The sequence below is a fragment of the Oryctolagus cuniculus genome, chromosome 7 (genome assembly GCF_964237555.1).
Source record: "Oryctolagus cuniculus chromosome 7, mOryCun1.1, whole genome shotgun sequence".
In the NCBI taxonomy this organism is placed as follows: Eukaryota; Metazoa; Chordata; class Mammalia; order Lagomorpha; family Leporidae; genus Oryctolagus; species Oryctolagus cuniculus.
Window position 1 is genome coordinate 28,309,767 of NC_091438.1, and position 8,767 is coordinate 28,318,533.

Below are 8,767 nucleotides of genomic sequence, written 5' to 3' on the forward strand. Positions count from 1 at the left end.
CCTGTACTTATGTGGGAGACCCAGAATAAGCTCCAGGCTCCTGGCTTCAGATCAACTCAGCTCTGGCCATTGCAGCCACTGGAGAGTGAATCAGCAGATACTCTTCCTTTGCAATACATAAATAAATATTTACAAAAAAGAAAATAAATGAGATAGATAAGTAAAATATATGGCGGATTGGACAATAAGTGCCAGGGACAACATAAGAGAAGAGAAATACAGTAACTGTTAAAGTAGAGAGAAAGTTGCAATTTTAGGTAAGACAGCAAAGGGAATCTCTTATATGAAGAAATTTATTGAACAGTTAATTTGTACAAAATCTGAAGGAGTGATCCACAAAAAGTGTTGGAAAAGAATTCTGACTGAAGTTAGAACAAGTACAAACGTGCTGCGGTAGGAGCATGTCTAACACGTTGAGGCCACAGAAGTACCAAGTGCTAGAGGAAATTGGAAGGGAAGAATAGAATAAGTTCACAAAGGTAATAAAAAGATTCCACAGAGATAATTCTATGAACTTGAGTTTTTGTTTTGATATACATGGATGTTCTTTGTAGGGTTTTAAGTACAGGAGTGATATGATCCGACTTACATTTTAGTAATTTTTTCTGACTGTTGTGTTGAGAATAAACTGAAGAGACACAGATGGATATAGGGAGCTAAGTGAGGTAGTTAATGCAAAACTCCAGATAGAGAAATGATAGAGGCTTGAGTAAGAACAGTAACAGTGGAGGGGGTGAGACGTTGTCACATTCTGGATATGTTTTTGAAGGTGAAGGCAAAACGACTTGGTGATAACTCAGAGGTGGGTTTTTAGCTTGTACAATCTGAAAAATGGAGTTTGAATTCACTGAAATGGTGAAGATGACTGGAAGAGTAGCTTGGTAGGGGAAGGTCAGATAGTAAGAGCTATTTTAGACAGAATAAGTCTGAGATGTCTGAGTAAAGATACAAATAGATCATTGAGAATGTTCTCAAGGGTATTCTGAATAGTTGCAGTTATTAAGTGGATACTTTCTTTGGGATCAAATCTGAAGCTACATCCAGGCTTTATAATCCTGATAAGAAGCCATGAGTAGTCAGTTTTCTCAACTGAAAAATGAAGTTCCCTGAGATTACTTCTCCCAGTTAGACTATAATCCTCTTGAAACTGGAGCCATGATTTATATGTTTTGGTATTATCTAATTGAGATCAAAGAAAGATATTCAAGCAGATATTCGACCTCATGCTTAAGTCATCAGTTAAGATACCTGTGTCCCATATTGTAGTGCATGGTTTCAATCCCTAGCTCTGGTTCCTAACCCTAGCTTCCCGTTAATGCAGACCCTGGGAGGCAGCAGTGATGGTTGAAATAACTGGATGGCTATCATCCACATGGAGATCTAAATTGAGTTCCTGGCTCCCAGCTTCAACCCAGTCCAGACTTGGCTGTTGTGGGTATTTGAGGGAGTGAACCAGTGGTGAGAGTATCTTCTTTCCATTTTACTCTTTCTCTGTCTCTCTACTTCTAAAAACAAAGATGTTTAACATTTTTCACAAGTAAATAAATACATGAGAATCCATAGAAAAAACTCTTTTTAATAAGCAGCTAAGCTGTATGCAAATGAAGAATGTAGTATACATGTCAAGCCACAAATACTACAGTAAGCTTTGTCTTGGGAGGGTTTGGATCCTGTGAGGCAGTTGGGAAGAGATCAAAGAATGGAATTATATAGGGAAAGGCTAGAATGATAAAAACAAACTTACATTGAACCTACACACTCCTGAATATATCTCCTATATCTCCAAATACCAAGTGTGGTACGAGGAGTCATGGCTTCCCAAGTTGTCTAGAGCCTGTAAATGTTATCTTAAGGCCGGCACCATGGCTCAATAGGCTGATCCTCCACCTGAGGCGCTGGCACACTGGGTTCTGGTCCCAGTCGAGTTGCTGGATTCTGTCCTGGTCGCTCCTCTTCCTGTCCAGCTCTCTGCTGTGGCCCGGGAGTGCAATGGAGGATGGCCCAAGTGCTTGGGCCCTGCACCTGCATGGGAGACCAGGAGAAGCGCCTGGCTCCTGGCTTCAGATCAGCGTGGTGCGCTGGCCACAGTGGCCATTGGGGGAGGTGAACCAATGGAAAAGGAAGACCTTTCTCGCTGTCTCTCTCTCTCACTGTCCACTCTGCCTGTCAAAAAAAAAAAAAAAAAAAGAGGTTATCTTAAGAGACTTTGAAGGTGTGATTAAATAAATCTGATAGATGGGGAAATTACCCTGGGTTATCCAGATAGGCCAAGTGTAATCACAGGGATCATAGTAGGAGGACTGAAGGAAAAACATGATATAACAGTAGAGAAGAGAGAAGATCTGAAGACCCTATGCTACTAAACCTGGAGACTTAGAAAGCTGGCTGTAAACGCATGGCTAAAGATGATCTTCAGAAGGTGGAAAAGGCAAGGAAATGGATTCTTAACCAGAGAGTCCAAAAGAACCAGCTCTGTTGGCACCTTGACTTTAGCTCACATAAAACTCATTTAAGGGGCCAGTGCTGTGGCGTACCAAGGAAAGCCTGCAGTGCTGGCATCCTCTATGAGCACTGGTTCAAGTTCTGGCTGCTCCCCTTACGATCCAGCTCTCTGCTACGGCCTGGGAAAGCCACTGCTCCTGCCCCACAGACATCAATCTGAGTATCTATTCATGTGGTTATCTATATTTATAAGCACTAGAAGAGCCAGGTGAGAGACCATAGTGCCTGGCTTTATTGTATTAATAAGAAAAGACCCACTGAAAAAGCACGCAGGAAACAGTTGCCTGCATCACCACTCCACCAACTGCAGGAAGAACACCATGGAGAGACACCTCCCACTTGAGAGAGGTGAGGCACTGAAGTCTTGGCTTTACTACCAGGCCCAGTAACAGGACTGCCACAGTGAAACTCATCACCAGATAGAGCTTCATGGACCTGGGCTTCGGGCTGGGAGACTCCGACTGAGCCTCTGCAACTTGTTAGGTGACCAGGAGACAATGTCTCCCGTGCTTCCTCCATGCAGATTATTCACTCAGGAGTCAGATGGGAGAATGAGCACAGAATTAGATACTGCAGAGCATGAAGATATACTGTGATCATACAAAGGAGAGAACTACATCATCAGCCGTTCTATCTCTTCAGATCAACCCTGAACCAAGAATTTCACTGGGTGGGGAATGAGTAACCAGGAGACCACTGGAAGTCTCCACTCACGCCACTGACACTTGAGGGATTTCCCGCTGGAGAACCCAGTGGCCCTCATAGCCCCTTAGTATAGGGAGTTGCTGGGCTACCACACTGCTGCATTGCCCCAAAGAGCTTAGCCTACATGGATCTTTCCCCACCAGGCTTTGCTAAAGAAAGCTGTCTTGAGTCCCTACCCACCTAGGGTCCTGTAAAGCAGCCAAAACCCTGCTGCCAGCAGCTTCACCAGGCTAGCTCCATGAATCAGCCTGTCACATCCAGGGAAGACCTTGGTAGTGTGGTGGTGAAGGGGAGGTGCATACGGCCACCTATAGAGGCCCCCAGAAAACAATTTGGCAGGCCAGCCTACATTCCTTACTACCCCAGAAGCAGTTAGGCAACTGTAGTCAACCACCCTTCTCCTCAGGAAGCTACTGGGCAACCAGGCCTGAAAAGCATGGCCCAGAGTCACATGTAAGCAGATGGGTCTCACCTAAATCCTAAGCAATCCAACAGCCTTTCCTGAGTGAGGCACCAAGTATCTGTTAGTATTTTGACATCATTCACCCTTTTGTGGCCACAGGCATTTGAGTAACCTTTCCTCAGAAGTAAGCCAGCTGAATAGTAGATGTTCAGTCATGCTCACCCACTATTAGTACCAAGAAGCAGCTAAGCAGACCACTGAATAAGTTGTCCCCTGCTTTGAAGTTATCTGTACAGACTTTGAACACTCATAGATGCCCTCTGTCAGCACACTGATGATACCCAGACCCCAGACAGCCCTCAGACATTAGCTGGCACCCGACTCACTATCAGGCATGTTGTACCACAACCACTTGGGCCCACAAGGGTGTCCCTGCTCTCAAATGACACACAGAAACATGAGTGCACCATACTTGCAGATAGCACTGCAGAGTTGCCAGTGAAACTGTCCCATCTATGGGAGCAGCATTCCAACTGATAGTGCAATCCCACAAAAAGCATATCCAATCAACACCCTAGGACATTCACTAGCAGAAACTCTTTTAATGTAAAAGGCACCATATAAAGTTGATGGAAAAATTGACATCCAAGATGCACAGAAACCAACATAGGGAAGCAAGAAGCATAAAAAAAAAAAGTAACATGACACGTCCAAAGGAAAAGAAATACTCTCTCAAAATAGACCACAAAGAAATGGAAATTGATAAATTGCTTCATAAAGAATTACTCTAAGAATTAATGAGAAACTTAAAGATAATATAGATAGACAATTAAAATTGGGAAGACCATTCTTGATTTGAATGAGACATTCAGCATAGAAAAAGAGATAACAAAAAGAGCCATTCAGAAATCTTGGCGTTAAATAGAAAATATATTTGACAACCTCAACAGCAAACTTAAGTAGACATTATAGAAGAATTTCTGAGCTTGAAGAGAGGTCTTTTAAAATAACTCAGACAAAAAAGGAAACAAAAAAATTAAAAGAATATAGAAAGCATTTGAGACTTATGGGACACCATTAATTGAGCAGACACTTGTATTGTGGGTATTCCAGAGGAGAAGAGAAGAAAAAAGACAAAGAAAACTTATTTAATGAAATAATTATTGAAAAGTTTGCAAATCTTGGGAAAAATATGAACATTCAGATCCAGGAAACCCAAAGCACCCATAATAGATTTAAATAGACTTTAAAAAAATTCTCACTGAGGCATATTATGGCCAAACACAAAAATATGAGAGGGTTGGGGGAAGGGAGAGAGAGAGAGAGAGAGAGAGATCTTAGAACAGAAAGAAAAAATCATCAAATCACTTGTAAGTGAATTTCAGGTGGATTAACAGCAGACTTTTCAGCAGAAACCTTACAAACCAGGAGAGAATGAGAAAATATTCAAAGTTCTGAAAGAAAAGTATTGCCAATGACGAGTACTACACCAAGAAAGCTATGCTTCATAATCGAAGGAGAAACAAAGACTTCAATTACAAGCAAAAATTGAAGTAATTCATCACCACCAGGCTGGCCCTATCAGAAATGCTTAAGGGAGTTCTGCATTATGAGTGAAAGAACGATACTCTCCATTATGAAAGTGTGAAAAAGTACAGATATCAAAAGTAGAGCAGATTCATGAAAGAAAAAGAAGAAAAATCTGATTATTCATATTTTATATTTTCTGGGTTTGATTTGGTATATATTTTACTAAGATTATCTTCACCTGTGTTAAGACTATAGTTTTGAAATTTTTTTTTCATATACTCACTAGGTTTTGCTCTCTGAGTTTGTTGGTCTCTTAAAATGATTGGAGGAGTCAGTGCTGTGGTGTAGCAGGTAAAGCCTCTGCCTGCAGCGCCAGCATCCTGTACAGGCGCTGGTTCGAGTCCTAGCTACTCCATTTCCAATCCAGTTCTCGGCTATGGCCTGGGAAAGCAGTCCTTGGGCTCCTGTATCCCCATAGGAGACCAGGAAGAAGCTCCTGGCTCCTGGCTTCAGATCAGAGCAGCTCTGACCATTGTGGCCAACTGGGGCTTGAACCAGTGGATGGAAGACCTCTCTCTCTCGGCCTTTCTTACTCTCTGTGTAACTCTGACTTTCAAATAAATAAATCTTTTCCAAAAAAAGATTGGAAAGTGTTTTATCCTTTTCCATTTTCTGAAAGAACATATAATTGCACTAGTATTTCTTCATTAGCTGTGTAATAGAATTCACTAGTGAAATTATTTAGGCCTTTAGTTATTTCTGAAAGATTTTAAAAATTAATATAATTTCTTAAATACATATCAGTCTATTCAAAACTATCTTTTTGTTAATTTTCTGAATGCTTTTGAAGAAATATGTGCAGGGGCTATTTTTGTGGTGCAATAAGTTAAGTCATGCTTTGCAAAGCCAGTATTCCATGTCAGAATGCCAGTTCAAATCCTAGCTGCTCTGTTTCCAATACAGCTCCCTGCTAATATCCCTGGGAAAGCAGCAGAAGGCTTAGGCTCCTAGATGGAGTTCCAGGCTCCTGACTTCAGCCTGAGACAGCTCTGGCTGTTGCAGCCATCTGGGGAGTGCACCAGTGGATGGAAGATCTCTTTCTTTCTCTGTCTCTCCCTATCACTCCGCCTTTCAAATACATGAAATAAATTTTTTAGAAAGAATTATATGTGTTTCTTACATGTTGCCAAAATTGTTGACTTAAAACTCTTTAAATTTCTAAAAAAAATTAGAAACAGAGTTACACTATGATCTAGTAATCTCATTGCTGGTGTCTGTCAAAAGAAAATGAAATCAGTATATTTAGGAGGTGTCTGTGTTCCCATGTTTATTAAAGCACTATTCACAATAACTGAGATATGGAATCAGCCTAAATGTCCCTCAACTGATGAACATATAAAGAGAATGTGATATATATATATAGAAGATGAAATATGTATATATATATATATGTATATAATGAAATACCATTAAGCCATAAAAAAAGATGAAATCTTGCCAAGTGCAGCAACGTGGATGAATCTACGGGATGTTACCGTGGTGAAATAAGTCAAGCACTGAGTGCCAAATATTGTGTGATCTCACTAATTTAAAAATGTTCATCTCAAAAAAGTTATGATTATCAGAGTAGCTACTAGAGTACAATGCTATAGTTAGATGGGGTATAAGTTCTGGTGTGCTATCACATAGTAGGATGACTATAGTTATAATGTAATGAATACTTCGGCTGGCGCCACGGCTCCCTAGGCTAATCCTCCGCCTTGCGGCGCCTGCACACAGGGTGCTAGTCCAGGTCGCGGCTCCGGATTCTGTCCCGGTTGCCCCTCTTCCAGGCCAGCTCTCTGCTGTGGCCAGGGAGTGCAGTGGAGGATGGCCCAAGTGCTTGGGCCCTGCACCCCATGGGAGACCAGGATAAGTACCTGGCTCCTGCCTTCGGATCAGCGCGGTACACCGGCCGCAGCACGCTGGCCACAGCGGCCATTGGAGGGTAAACCAATGGCAAAGGAAGACCTTTCTCTCTGTCTCTCTCTCACTGTCCACTCTGCCTGTCAAATATATATATATATATATAATGTACTGAATATTTCAAAAGAGGTAGAAGAGAGATTTTTAATAGTCTTGTAACAAATAAATGATAAATATTTGAAACTATATATATGCTAATTATGGTAATTTGACCATTACACAATACATACTTTTATCAAAACATCATGTTGTAGTTCATAAATATGTATAATTATGTATCAATTAAAGTAAGAGTAAAAGTAACACAAATTACATCTTTGTAAATAGATTTTCTACTCTAGGGAAGAATGGATAAGTAGAATTTTTATGATGTATCATCCTAATCAGGTTCTCCTAGTTCCCTCTAATTCAGCTCACCTTAGCAGGAATATATTTTTTTTACCTTACTCTTCTGTAATGGATACTAACCAAATCTTTGAATTCTTGAAAGAACGGAATATGTGGTAAACCAACCTAAACTATGAATTGATCCAAGAAAATAGCAGGTGTTCCAATACTAAAGAATCAAGGTCCTCTCTAACAGTCTGTGGTCTACCCAAATGAAAGGATGTGGTTAAAAATGCCATTGCTCAAAATGACCAAGCTGGTCTCAAGAACCTTGTCAATAGCTTTGCCATCTGGGAAGGCAGAGATTTTGAAAGATACATATGGGTATATTTTGGCACACAGTATAAGAATATCAAATGTAAGTGAAACTGTTTGGCTGTGGCAAACATTAAAAAAAAATTGTCCAAAGGAATAGGCTACCTAAAGGCCAGTTAGTATAGCAAGACTCTTCACTTCCCTACAAATGAGAAATTCAATCACTAAGATGTAGGCATGGTGATACACTTTTCACCAAAGCTTTCATTACAGGGGATCATAGTCATTCAAGTGAACCAAGAACACTGAAATCATCTAGCACATGAACTTCCCACACTGTCAGGGAAATTGGGATGGTGATGCTATTGGGGAGCACTTGCTTGTTACAAAACAACACTTAAGCTGGCTAGGATGCAATCAAGACTGCTCACCACCTACAAGGAGACAATCAAGTCTTTTCTACATATAACAAAGACTAAAAATCCTAGATATAAAGCATAAAGACCACATGTAGAATTTTTGTTCTGTCCCTAAGAATGATAAAATATTTACCTCTTATTTTTTGCTACTTGGATGACAGTTAACCTATCAGGTCTTCAATCTAGAATGCAAATATTAGAAGGGATTTCTCAAGATACAGTACAACAAGTAATTACCACCCTAACTTTATGGAAGCTATTTCTGGCTCATTAGGAGCAGAGGAAGAAAATCAGTCAGAGAAGGGAATTTATATACTTTGGTCTAAAACAAATTTATCTATTGAAGATCTTAATCCCAAGGTGTAGCCTTGAAAAATCATGATAGGGTTATGGTATACACAATCACATGTAGAGAATCTGAAAATTGAAAAAGTCATCTCTAAATAGGGAAGGGACTCTCAACGCTACAAAGATGTTGAGAGAATGGAGACTGATTCCCAAAACAAAGGAGGCAAGAAGCATGTTTACTAACCAGGGTCACTTATATACTCTTGAAGAGCCTTGGCAGAATATATCCTCTACCTAAGATTGTTTTTCACCT